The following is a 14,901-nucleotide window of genomic DNA, read 5'->3' as shown; positions in this document are numbered from 1 at the left end:
ATTACATAGCATCATAAGCTTTCCTTGAACACTTTCAGGTCTTCATTTTTCGATGCTAACACAGAAAAAGGAATGATATTAATTATCCTCTCAATTTACTTTATCATATTCCTTTCACTTTCTATTCTTACTTATGTTATTTCAGGTATACTTAGAATATTTACTGTTTACCCAAATTCCATCAACAATCAAACTGACTGTTGATAGTACACCAGTGTTCAATCAGTGTTCTAAATTCCTTTCTTCTTTCAGTTCAGATTTCAAGACCCCATTCAAATTTCCAATGTGTTTTTTCTTCTTGAAATCTTCATGATAGTGACTTAGGTGCCTTAACGAAATATCAAAATATCGTAAAGTCCATTTCGACACAATTTTCTAAAAAGTGATGAATTCACTTCATCTTCCCGTAATATTTTTCCCTGTTTTCTATCTCGTCCTCTGAACTTTGTGACGTCTCTTCTCCCATTTCCATTAGTAAATTTAATTCTCCGGAAATCTCGAGTAAATGGGACCAGGTCCTCAACCAATTATCTTCTAAGCCACTGGAAATCCTGACCAGCTCTTCTTGAAAATGGTACGCCAGCTCTGAGAGTCACCCCATATGATAATTATACCTCATTTTCTCATGAGGAGTCAACTCCACAATTTTGTCTTTTATTTCTTAGGTGAATTCACTGAGTACTAGCTATAGGAAATTGACAACTTGTGTCGTTTTATATCTTAAAGGTAGATGAGTGAGTGTTCTTAGTTTTGCCAACAGCCTTAATCATATATGTATTTAAACAGTAAGGTTAGTTCTCTCTCTCTCTCTCTCTCTCTCTCTCTCTCTCTCTCTCTCTCTCTCTCTCCGACGACGACGACGACGACGACGACGACGACGACAACGTTACATGAAACAACCCTTCATGGTATACCTAACTGGTATAATGAAACTATCATTCTCCAGCACAGGGGCAATTGATTCGTGTGTTTGGTATCATGGTACGTACTAGCACGTCCTAGAGTTACTTTCTAGAAAACGAGTATACCAAATTTATATCCTGTGGATCTGCTTAGGACTAACAACACCATCAAGTCTGCAGTTGATAAAACGTACCATTGCCTCATACAACTGTCACTTGACGAATCCCTCAGAACTGTCTGACAATCGTAATTTGCCAAGAACAACAGTTAGACCCATATTTGTTTTTCCTGTAGCATCGTGAACTAATGCTCCATAGTTTCTGTTATTATTCGTTCCTTTTAACGATAACAGACATTTGTCATTTGCGATGACTTTCTGAACAGACGTCTCTTCCAATTGACTAAGTAGAACTAGACACAGAGCCAGGGTGGGTTATCTTCCCTTCGCATTTATAGTAGTTTCCCATAACATCGGGGTGCTTTACACATTATATATATATATATATATATATATATATATATATATATATATATATATATATATATATATATATATATATATATATATATATATATATATATATATATATATAGCTTCGTATACCTTACCATCAGCATCTAATGGAACGCTCCCACGCCCACCCTCCCCAACTCTACCAACACGTAGAAATTGGAACGCGGTAATTCACGCGGCCGCCTGTATGTCCAGACCAAGTGTCCCAGGCCTCTACCAAGGGCACCGACCCACGGCCTACATACTGTGGTGTCGAGTAAATTGGATTCGACCGCCGTCCCAACCATAGAACTGTGAGAGCAAGATTCCACGATTCAGTTTTATCTAGATCCACTTTCACTATGCTTTAATGTTTATTTGAAAATGATGCTCCACAGTTATTAGCAAATAACATTGGTTACCACTTTCTGTGTAGCTAGAATTTACGGTTTTGAATTATTTCGATAGAAGCTGACATTGATGTAGGTTGTCAGTTACAGTACTAAACTGATATGCCATTGAAGCTCGGAGTGGCACTCGGCTTGCTTTTTCCTCTACCACCTCTTGAGAATATAAGAGGAATCACAGTATATATCTAACCAGCGTTGAAAATAAAATATTTAATCGAAATGACCAAATGTCAAAAGGAAACAGGTAAAAAATGAGCCGAAGTTTCTTCGGCGCAATCGCGTTTTCTGTACATCGTATAATCAAGGCCACTGAAAATAGATCTATCTTTCGGTGGTATAATGCTGTATGAGCCGCGGCCCAAGAAACTTTATTCACGGCCCTGTGGTGGCCTGTCCTATATCGTTGCCAGAAGCACGATTATGGCTAACTTTAACCTTAAATAAAATAAAAACTACTGAGGCTAGAGGGCTGCAGTTTTGTATGTTTAATGATTGGAGGGTGGATGATCAACATACCAATTTGCAGCCCCTCTAGACTCAGTAGTTTTTAAGATCTGAGGGCGGACGGACAGACAAAGCCGGCACAATAGTTTTCTTTTACAGAAAACTAAAAATCTGCAATGCAATGTTTCTGAAATACCTGACTTTCGGTAGGTCGTTAAAGGTTATTAAAGGAATAATCTCCGATTGGTAAATTAACAAATCAATTATCAGCATTTAAAAGCCACAAGGTTCCAAAGTACTTCCCTTAACTCAATAATGGTTCCTCTATACCGTACCTACCAACCAGTAAAAAATAATAATAATAATAATAATAATAATAATAATAATAATAATAATAAAAATAATAATAATAATAATAGTAATAATAATAATCCTTCCAGGAAGCCCTCAACTTCCTTTAAAGGGTTTAAAGACAATACTACAATATCCCCCTAGACATCAATCAAATAAAATATTTCATGACCGAGAAGTTTCGACTTCTTAATTTCATTATTTTTTCAATAACCAAACATAACACCTTTAAAAATAAGAATAATTCTGCAAATAATTCTCTCTACTCCCCCGGTTAACATTAGAATGAAATGCTGATGACCTAGTATTTCCGACTTCTTATCTCACTAAATCTTTTTCAATTTATGAAAAAGCATAAATAAAAATATTACTTATTGAAAAAGAATAATAAAAAATATGAATTATTCTCTGAAGGGAAAATTCAAAAGCTCGTCCCGACCCCAATCTCTCTTTCTAAACTGTCTCGTTCATACGCATTTAAGCTTAGCCGTGTTTACCATTATATCGATGCCTGCTTATCTCTCTCTCTCTCTCTCTCTCTCTCTCTCTCTCTCTCTCTCTCTCTCTCTTGGCCCGTCCGTGGCACTCGCATCCGAATCGCCCAGTGAGTATATTTGGATTTCCCGAGATGCAGTTGAAGGTTTTAGGAAATGGAAAGGGGTTTGATATTGAACGGTGGAGAGGGAGGAGAAGGAGGAGGAGCAGGAGGAGGAGGAGGAGGAGGAGGAGGGGGGGAGGGGAGGGTGCCGGTGGTGATTCCACCGATATCCAGCAAGGCATTCAAGCTTTGAGAGTGAGACAGCCATTATGGGTGGCATCGTGATATCCCAGCATCCAACTCTACCACCCCCTTCCCCACCCCAAATCCAACCTCCCTCTCTCTCTCTCTCTCTCTCTCTCTCTCTCTCTCTCTCTCTCTCTCTCTCTCTTATATCGTGAATTTTCCACTCGTTAAGTCATAATATCATTTAATTTATAAGTGTAGAGCTAAAGAATATAATTGAATTTATAAGTGAACTCCCAAGAAATATAACTGAATTTATAAGTGTGGACCTAAAGAAGGCAGAGGTTAGATACACGATTTTATATGTGAGGACTTGAAACACAAATACTGCAGGAACACTCAATGGATGCACATTACTTTCAGACCGTTGTCATTGAATTTACTTCCAATGATTACTTCAGTCGTCCTCAGAATTTAAAAAAAAAAAAAAAAAAAAAACATGACTGGAACAGGATGGCAACAAATCATCAGATTTTCATCCATAGCGCCATCATCTAAATCAGAGGTTCTCAACCTGGGGGGGGGGGAGCCCCCTAAGGGGGCGTCAGCAATTTCCAGGGGGGCCGCGAGCCCTAGAGAAATATAAAAAATTCTCTAATTATATACCTTATTCTCTTAACAAGAGTCGCTAAGAAGCAGTGTCAAGTACCTCACTAATTCATTCCCACAAGAATAAAAACACCCCATCTCTTTCTTATTTTTTTTCATTTGCCTTTAAATCTGGAAGGGAATTTTACTCATAGATGCAAGGGGTGGGGACGTGGAGGGAAGGACCAACTAACTCTTAGAAGGGGCGTGGCAATAAAAAGGTTAAGAACCACTGATCTAAATCATCTGGTCTGCAGGGAGTTGCTGATATGAGAGTGCATACCTCTGCCAGTGCTAGACACTATGAACACGTATTCTCTATCACCCAAATCTGTTTAGTCTATAGTTTTAAAAGATACCTCAAGAATGGATAAACTGATTTTAACAAAAATTTGGAAACTGTGTATTTGAGTTGAGTTGAGCTGTATATAGAATTTAGGCGGAAGGCCAAGCACTGGGACCTATGAGGTCATTCAGCGATGAAATGGAAAGTGACAGCAAAAGGTTTGAAAACCTCGCAGTTGCGCTATGAATCAATTGCTAGGAGAGATTGGAAAGTAAGATGAAGAAAGAGAATATGAAAGGAGGCACAGTAAAAGGAATGAAAGGGGTTGCAGCAAGGGACTTAAGGGACGCTGCACAGAGCCTTTAGTAATGCCTACAGTACATCGCGTGAGGCGCACTGAAGGCACTATCCCACTACGGGGAACTGTGTATTTGGTGTTATTGATTTGACGTTGCTATATTTGCAACAAATATCTCAAGAATGGATAAACTGATTTTAACAAAAATTTGGGAACAGTGTATTTGGTGATAGTAATTTGGCGTCGCTTGAATAGCGAAATGTCTGCCCCAAAATTTAATAATATAATGAGGAGACGCGCCCATGAACGCTTTCAATACTTAAAATCAAAATACAGGTATGTTCCTTGGTCATCATGTAATCCTCCTTACAAATAAACCGACAGTATATCAAACTAAATAAACATATCTTCCGCCATCATTCTGTTTCTTGATCACCTAAGACCCCTAACAAAGAATTCTAAAATGGATCATCTAATGCTACAGCTCAGTGGCCATCGTAAATTTCAAGCTACCGCAGGAGGAAGCAATTGCCAGCTGTCTTCTGGATGCCCTTGGTGTAAATTCATGGGAATGTTTTTCCTCTTCTTCTTCTCTTAATCAGATACGAAATTTAATTGGAAAAAGAATCTTTCAGTTCTTTCACTCTCCTTCCTCATTTGCGCTAGAATTCATAATAATGCCGCATCTTATTTCCTTCTGGCTAGTACAGTTGGTAACGTGTTGGCCTCGTAGTCTCGGGGACCAGCGTTCGCTCCCCGTCAAGGAGCGGATAGTGAGGCTGTCTACTGGATGGTTACTGTCATGAGTGTCTACGTGGTGGGGGGTTGGGGTTACCCAGCTGACTTACGCCTGAGAGGCAACAGCCTGTGGGAGGACTGAAACCAACAACTCTAACATTGTGTTTTCGTTAATGGTAAACGATAGCCCTTAAGTAACGCATTTTGGAAGGTAAGTTTCGAACGTAAATACCAAAGAAAGATTTTACTTCACGTGAGACTTATAGCATGGAGATTAAGTGTGTGCCTCCAAACCAAGGTACAGTATTAATCAATAATTAGTTTTCGCAATTCAAGGTAGATTACCACAGAAGACCTTAATATCGTGAGGATTGTTTTTATTCTTTAAATTTTCCACAGTTCTAATATTGGTCTCCTGGTTGATCTTCATTATCTAAATTATATATTAAATTGTTAGACAAAAACTTGAGTTCTATAAAATCTCCTGCCTCTAATTTTTATATTAATCACTAGTACCATCGTTCAATTAGCTCCCTGTGGAAAAAAATTTTTTCTTCTATAATTCTGATCATCCTTTGTATTCAGATCTTTCCATATTATACCATATTACATTTAGTACTAGATATTCATTTAGTTCTATTAATTTTTCCTTTTTGTCATCGAGGTTCCACATCACAAAGTTTCAAGACGTTTTAGTACTATTGTGAAACAAATTGTGGAACGATCTTCGTAGTCTAGTAGCTGAATGGTTGAAACTCTGACGTTTCAACTTCAGAAGTTCCTCTTGGAAAAAATTTTTGCCGAGGAGACTGGCATGAGTTTCACTTACACAGTTTGTTTGTTATTTGTCTTACTTATTTTACTTTACTATTTATCTTGTCTCTTGTTTCTTATCTTGCTTATTTTACATGCCATTTGTTTTGTCTCTTGTTTTGTTATCTTATTCGTTTTGCTTTGCTAATATTCTCTCATATTTTATTCTTTAGTTCTGAATATCTCTTTTTTGTGGTCATTGGTTGCTTGGGCTTCTCTCATCCTGTTCCTCCAACTTGGATTGTAGCTAAGTTTGTAATAATAATAATAATAATAATAATAATAATAATAATAATAATAATAATAATAATAATAATAATAATAATAATAATAAATACTGCAGCGAAATGTTAACAGCTATATTTTATATTTCCTGCATACGACATTGTATATTCATATTAGTAAAACGTTCCCAAAGGTGGCTTATTAATTTTCTGGTGATAGAAATTCATTTCTCGGTCTAATGTGGTTCGGATTCCACAATAAGCTGTAGGTCCCGTTGCTAGGTAACCAACTGCTTCTTAGCCACGTAAAATAAGTCTAATCCTTCGGGCCAGCCCTCCCTAGGAGAGCTGTTAATCAGCTCAGTGGTCTGGTTAAACTAAGGTATACTTAACTTTCCCAAAGGTGGCTATATCATTCCAATCGTGAAATGAATATAAGACAATTATTACGCCATCTTTCTCCTACAGAGAAAGGAATCATTAGAAAAACAGAAAAACTCATTATATATTCAACTCTGCTGATGCAACCATAATTTTTTTAATGAAACGTGTTTACGAAAGGATCTCATTCCTGAATAATAAATGCAGTGAAATTATAATTGGAATATTCAATTGAAGCAAAAGGCCCAGCGCTGGTACTTGTGAGGTTATTCAGCACTGAAGGGGAAATTGAGAGTAGAAAGGTTTTAAAGGTGTAACAGGATGAAAAAACTAGGAAACCAAAGTAAGATGGAAGAAAGATAACATCGGAAGTACAGTAAAAGGAATGAAAGGGGTTGCAGCTAGGGGCCAAAAGGTTTTAAATCTGTAATAGGATGAAAACCTCGCAGTTGCACCAGGAGACAAATGTTAGGAGATTGTGGAAAGTAAGATGGAAAAAAGATAACATGAACGGAAGTACAGTAAAAGGAATGAAAGGGGTTGCAGCTAGGGGCCGAAAGGATGCTACAAAAACCCTCAAGTAATGCCTGCAGTGCACCGTTTTATGTGTACTGATGGCACTAAACCGCCCCCACCCCCCCACCACCCCGACGAGGTACAGTTGTTCATGATGAAAGTTATTCATTATTTGAGGAAGGTTAAGTAAGTAAGTAGTGTTTTCACGAACCTGTAAGGTATTGAGACTTCTTCTGAATGGAAATAAACTATATAATTACTAGTTCTATGACCTTACTAATTTTATGTGTTTTTTTATGTCATTTAATACAAGAAAAATTGTCATTGCAGACTTTTAATATACGCAACATACATTAAAATTTTAAGCTATTTAAATTTTTCTTACTGTCTTAGGAAGGATTTGTTGTAATAAGTTTCCCAATTGATAATTTATGTAACCCAGGCTGTCAACCCTGATTATTTATTTACATAAAGATAATTACAGTTGACTGTTTAATGGCGTCCATTATGAACCAGTAAACAACGGCGTCCCTACTGGATTCATATCCATACTTTTCTTTAAGTATTAGATTGACATTGTCACCGCATCTTGAATGTTGAAATATGTTCTTAAATAAAGATGTGCCGCATTTCCTGCTTTTAGCCCTCACTATTTTAATCATAACTGGTCTTACTGAGGAGAGAGAGAGAGAGAGAGAGAGAGAGAGAGAGAGAGAGAGAGAGAGAGAGAGAGTTTTTCTATCGCCTCGATGGCCTGGAACCATCTTAATCGTGATTGAATACGTTATTGAACACCAGAACAAAACCTCATGGACAGATTTTGGAACAATTTTAATATAACATTTTTTCAACAAATTGGGACCAGCAAGGCTGAACGGCCCACCTCCCAAAAGCTTAATGTCAACTAAAAAAAATTTAATTCCTCTTTTATCCTAAAATCTTATTGCTAGTTGTATGTCAGAAGATCCTCCTCAGACCGAATTTTCGTAGAATTCCACATTTAACATCTTGCATAATCATCCCAATGACATACAGACACACAAAGAAATAAACAGACCAATAAACAAAGAAACCGTAACACAAGCATATCCTACTTACAACTTCGTTGACGGAGGTAATTAATAACAAACAATATTTTTTTTTCACAAACGATATGCTCTGCTATCATCCTACTCATTTATCTCCCTTTAAGATAAAAGCCCTTGTAACTCTTCTCTTCTCCCCCCCCCCCCTCTCCCCAAAACCCCTCTCTCTCTCTCTCTCTCTCTCTCTCTCTCTCTTCTCGTAAATCACAGATATTAAATTTAGCAACATTTATTCTTCCCAGTTTCAGAGTCAGAACCATCCTTAATCTTTAAGTGAGCTGCAGAGGCCTTCGTGTCTCCAGAATATGGATGAGGTGGTGGTGCATATTTGATCTTGTGAGATTTGATACTACCTGTCCTCTGTAATTGATATCTTGTTGTCTGTTTCAAAACTTGCTGTTATGACTCATTCATCAACCTTGCGAATAACATCAAAAAGTATTATGTAGTTTTACAACTTTGGATTTTTTTAAATCAATAAGTAAGTTTCAGTTTTAATACTGGAAAAGTAACAACAAAGGCAACCCGCTCCCCCCCCCGCCTCCCCATCCATAAGGGAAGATCGTTCTCAAATAGAAAAAAGTATACCTAAAGTTCAACCAGACCACTGAGCTGATTAACAGCTCTCCTGGGGCTGGCCGTAAGGATTAGATTTATTTTACGTGGCTAAGAACCAATTGGTTACCTAGCAACGGGACATACAGTTTATTGTGGAATCCGTACCGTATTATAGCGAGAAATGAATTTCTGTCAACAGAAATAAATTCCTCTAATCCTTCATTGGCAGGTCGGAGAATCGAACTCGGGACCAGCGGAGTGCTATTTGAGAACGATACCTACCCGTCCAATGAGGAAAACTGTTCTCAAAGAGAAACTTCAGAAAAAATAATTGAGCTAACTTACATGAATAAAGTTAGTTTAAATTTGTATGGAAGTATGGTTATTATTTTACTGAAAGTAGACCTGCAATGTACAGAACAGCTTTAATGCAATCATGAGTAGTAAACAATGCTGAGAGGAAAGAATTCAAGTAGTAAAAAACGCAATATCTAAAGTGTTTAGAAAATTTGAAAGTCCTATGATGTTACGACTGGCTGTTGTATGAGAAAGTACTACTGACGCTGTTTTCTGAGAGTCTAGTAACATAAAGTAGAAAAATGGCTTATGATGCTTAAATCTAATAGGTGTGATGTAACATCCACGGTTCCTTTGATATGTAAGTGGTTAATTCGTTTTTAATATGACGAGAACCTGTGCGTCATAATCATGTAAATAATTCAGCAGTTCAGAGAACCGTAGCAGACTGAATTGATTGTGATCCGGTATAAGAGGAAGCATCGCTTATCAATTTCCTGTAGACTATTCATGCTATTATTAGTTTTTCCATATGTAATACTGAGAGAGAGAGAGAGAGAGAGAGAGAGAGAGAGAGAGAGAGAGAGAGAGAGAGAGAGAGAGAAAGCTTCAAATATATAAGAGACTTTGAAGTGTGTTATAAATAAAGATCACGTGGTATGCTAATGGATTTACGCATATGGCAGAGGGTATAAAATAATTACTGAGCGCGAGGTGATATTCAGATTATCAAGCTATTTATATATATATATATATATATATATATATATATATATATATATATATATATATATATATATATATATATATATATATATATATATATATATATATATATATATATATATATATATATATATATATATATATATATATATATATATATATATATATATATATATATATATATATATGTATGTGTGTATACATATATATCGTATATGTGTGTATATATATATATATATATATATATATATATATATATATATATATATATATATATATATATATATATATATATATATATATATATATATATATATATATATACAGTATATATATATATATATACCAATCGTTCTTTAGTGTCGCACAGTACCATATCCTGTGTTCCATGGCTCTCCATTGTCTTGGATTCGAGCTCCCTCGCTTAAAGGTTCACTCTTACATACTCCTCTTTCCTCTTCCTCTTATTTTTTGCTCAAAAAGTGTTGGGTAGGTTTGATAGAAGAGCCAAGGATGCTTGGTTGTTCACTAAGAGGTTGTCTCAGGCTTATCTTTTCTCTGCTGTCCTTCCTGTTGAAGGAGTGGCAAGCCTGGAGAGCACTTGGCTCTTCAAGGTGTGACGCCTCCACTACGTTAACCAGTTTTAACCAAAATTTTGTTATTCTTTCAAGGATTCTATTTATCTTTTTAGTTTATATGGTCAAGTTCATGCTCACATTGCTTTAATTGCCAAGTTCGCTTTCAGAGGCTTGACAACTTTTGTTTGTTTTACATTTTCGCTATTCAGACTTCAGTGGTACTATTGTCGACTGTCTTGTCATCATTGTGGTTAAGATATTGGGGATGTTGGCAACTCCATATATCACTAAACGGAGTGGCTGAATTTTGCTTCGTATTTATTCATTTAATTTTTGTTTATCGTGATGCCCGCTGATTATCTAGCCCTTAAGTTGACTGTAATTTCCTGTTCTCTTAGCTAGAATGGTTTATCTTGCACATCTGAAAGGACTGGTAATGGTAGTGCCTTGAAAGGTAACTGGGGGGAATGTTAGCTCCTGCCCTGTTGATTACTGCCCATTTCCAGTGACAGTAGCTGTTGATAGAAACTATAGTGACTACAGGAAATTTAATCTCTCTCTGATTATCATGAGGATAATTGTTTTTTGTCCACTAATCTTATTACTTTGTACAAAACCAGTGTGGTTTGTCTTTGAATACAGACTTGTTGTTTATGCGTCTGATGATAAACCATTTGCAGCAGTGCCTGCGTCTGTTAAATCCCTTAACAGAGATATGGCTAAAATTAGTTTACAGGGCAAAATAGGGAGATGGAATTAAAACCATTATAAAAGCCATTATGGTATTGTCGGCAGGTCTTGGATATTTTGCGCAGTGATGGTAAAACAACATCGCCTTGTGGCACACCCCTATTTACCGTACACACTACAAATCCATTTGACATACCTCATCAATAGTACCTCGGTACCTATTTTCGTTTTGAAAATATTTAAGTTAGGTTTAAATATTTTGCTGTTGGTCTCGTAGAAAGTGGGCAGAGATAGTAGAGAAGGTTTAGAGTGTAGCAGTTTAGAAATGTAAAGGTGCTTCGTACCCTCAAACTAGGCGCAAATACTTTGTTACTGAGCAGACTCTCATGGGTCTCTCTTCACAATTTATTTCTTCAGCTTACCTGTATTTCTGTGTGATTTCTCTACAAATCCATTTGACAGTAACTCATCAATAGTACCTTGGTACCTGGTTTCGTTTTGAAAATATTTAAGTTAGGTTTACATATTTTGCTGTTGGTCTCGTAGAAAGTGGGCAGAGATAGTAGAGGTGGTTTAGAATGTAGCAGTTTAGAAATGTAAAGGTGCTTCGTACCTTCAAACTAGGCGCAAATACTTTGTTACTGAGCAGACTCTCATGGGTCTCTCTTCACAATTTATTTCTTCAGCTTACTTGTATTTCTGTGTGATTTCCTCTGTTTCTTACTTTTGTATTTCATTTTCCATACTGGGATGGTTTAATCAAAAAAGACATGTGGCTTCCAGTACTGCTCTATTGTTTTCCAAGCCCTTCGTTGGCTAAGTCGGTTGAGCTTCGGACTGTCACTCGATGGGCCGGAGTTCAATTCCCCCGGCCGGCTGATGAAGAGTTAGAGGAATTTATTTCTGGTGATAGAAATTCATTTCTCGCTATAATGTGGTTCGGATTCCACAATAAGCTGTAGGTCCCGTTGCTAAGTAACCAATTGGTTCTTAGCCACGTAAATAAGTCTAATCCTTCGGGCCAGCCCTAGGAGAGCTGTTAATCAGCTCAGTGGTCTGGTAAAACTAAGGCATACTTAATCTTCATCTATTGTTTTCCTAACTGGCGTACTGCTTGGCTAATAAGGATTCAGTTGGTATTAACCTTCGTTGTCAGCAGATATTTTTTAGATGAAACTTATCAAGTTGGCTTATTTGTTCTTAGCATCTTCAATTAATGATAACATAAGGTTTTTAAATGTTAGGTTTTACTACAAAATGACTGTGTAACAATTACAATGTGGGCCGTCCAATTCTCTCTCTCTCTCTCTCTCTCTCTCTCTCTCTCTCTCTCTCTCTCTCTCTCTCTCTCTCTCTCACCAATACTTACTACTCTCAAGTAATTAAGTGCACGAGAGATTTCAGAGAACAAATCCCCGGATTAGCCCTTCTGCATTTCCAATTAATGCTTAGCTCTCGATATCTACTCTTGTCTCTTGTTCCCTAAACTTTGTTGCGAAACCGTTATTTATCAGCTTTGGTGAGACATACGATACCAGCATGGAAATATAATATATATATATAATATATATATATATATATATATATATATATATATATATATATATATATATATATTAACTTTATCACATACACAATTGTTCCGTGCATTAGTAGAATTACTAAAAGGACCTCATTCAAACTGGATGGTATCTAATGGAGTATTTATTCAGAAAAAGTTACAAGCTTTCTTGGACAAACAGTCCACATTATCAAGTATCCGTAATATATATATATATATATATATATATATATATATATATATATATATATATATATATATATATATATATATATATGTGTGTGTGTGTGTGTGTATGTATATATACACACACACATATATATATATATATATATATATATATATATATATATATATATATATATATATTTACGTGTGCTTACATATGTATATATACAGTATATATGTGTGCGCGCGCGCGCGCGTTTCTGTGTGTGTGTGTGTGTGTGTATGTGTGTGTGTTTATAATACCATTACGCCTTAAAGCCCACGAAAGGCAACAACCAGTGAAACGTTGAATTGCTTTGAATTACCGGATGCCCAAAATACCCATTAAAAACTCAAAGCAATTTGGGAGGTTTTATCTTAATTCCGTTGCCGCACAAAAGTAATACAGAATAATAAGAGTAAACTTAAATTACGAATATTGACAGTCCATACGAGAGGCTCCTTAAATCATAAGCACAGATAATACGATCTTCATCGCTTTCGAAACGAAAAATTGTAGTGTCAGCTATGACAGCTGCTACAGTTTTCAGTTTTCAAGATTCATAACATCAAGAAACCATCACAAAAGTAAATTTTATGAATGAAACAAAACCATCATTAATATCCATATTAACAAAGAGCACTTAGAAATGAATCAACTCCAACTTTTGAGCTTCAAATATAATGTTTAATGAAGGGTCGAGAACAACCATGTCAACATTTATCCATTTTCTCGTCATCCTTCCTCTCTCTCTCTCTCTCTCTCTCTCTCTCTCTCTCTCTCTCTCTCTCTCTCTCTCTCTCTCTCTCGCTTTAAATATGCTGTTCCATGAAGGGTCGAGAGTTACGAACATGTTCTGATTTTTCCATTATCCTCTCTCTCTCTCTCTCTCTCTCTCTCTCTCTCTCTCTCTCTCTCTCTCTCTCTGTGATTAGGTTTTATCGGATTACGTATCTGTTTCGTATTCAATAGAAGATAAAGCTAAATTGGAATTAATTTCGCTTTGACAATTATCAAAACCATCATTTCATCAATACACTTTCTGGTTTCCTTTATGAGCCAAGTGGATTGTTTTTGTATGAAAAGGGATTCTGCAACTGGTTTGCCTAATCTTGTTTAAAGTTTCTTGTGGGCCAATATGGGTATATTACTAAATCAGTTTTAAACAAATGCTTTCGACTCCATCTTCTTTCCTCATTTTCATTTTAGTAAATTAGACGGGATGGTAGTAGGGCTATTATTTTTTTTAATACAGTGTTATTAATTCCCAGTTTCCGAGGTAACTCTATTGGTTAAGTACTTTTAGGATTTTATGTATGTTAAATGACAAATGTTTGGGTTATAGGCAAACAGACAAACATTAATGGTGACTCATTTTCTTAGTGTTTGACTACAGCACAAATCATACCCAACTGTCAAATATCACAAGAAAAACATTTTGGTCCCAGTGCTTACCCTATGGGTTAGACCTGGGACTCCATTTCATTTTAACCCTTGGGGCCAGCTTTTGAGAGCTATTAATCAGCTCAGTGGTCTGGTTAAACTATTTTAATTATAATACTATACACTTTATGAAAGGACATCACTCATAGTCATTCCCAAGATTCCTTAATGTTCATTACAATAACTGTATAAACTTTGGAGTGGTCTGGTTTATGAGTACACGAGTGCAACTTCCTCTACTTTGTTGCGTTTTGCTTGATTGATTTTTGGAGTGGAATGGAATGGAATACAGACTTTAGGCCAAAGGCCAATTGATGGGACCTATGAGGACATTCAGCGCTGGAAGGGAAATTGAGAGGGTAGGTTTGAAAGGTATAAGAGGAGGAAAACCTCGCAGTTGCACTATGAATCAATTGTTATGGGTAGGTGGACAGTAAGAAGGAAGAAAGAGAATATGAATGGAGGTACGGCAAAAGGAATGAAAGGGGTTGCAGCTAGGTGCCGAAGGGACGCTGCAAAGTACCTT

This window comes from Macrobrachium rosenbergii, chromosome 22, assembly GCF_040412425.1.
Source record: "Macrobrachium rosenbergii isolate ZJJX-2024 chromosome 22, ASM4041242v1, whole genome shotgun sequence".
NCBI lineage: Eukaryota > Metazoa > Arthropoda > Malacostraca > Decapoda > Palaemonidae > Macrobrachium > Macrobrachium rosenbergii.
Note: the sequence above shows the minus strand (reverse complement) of the source record.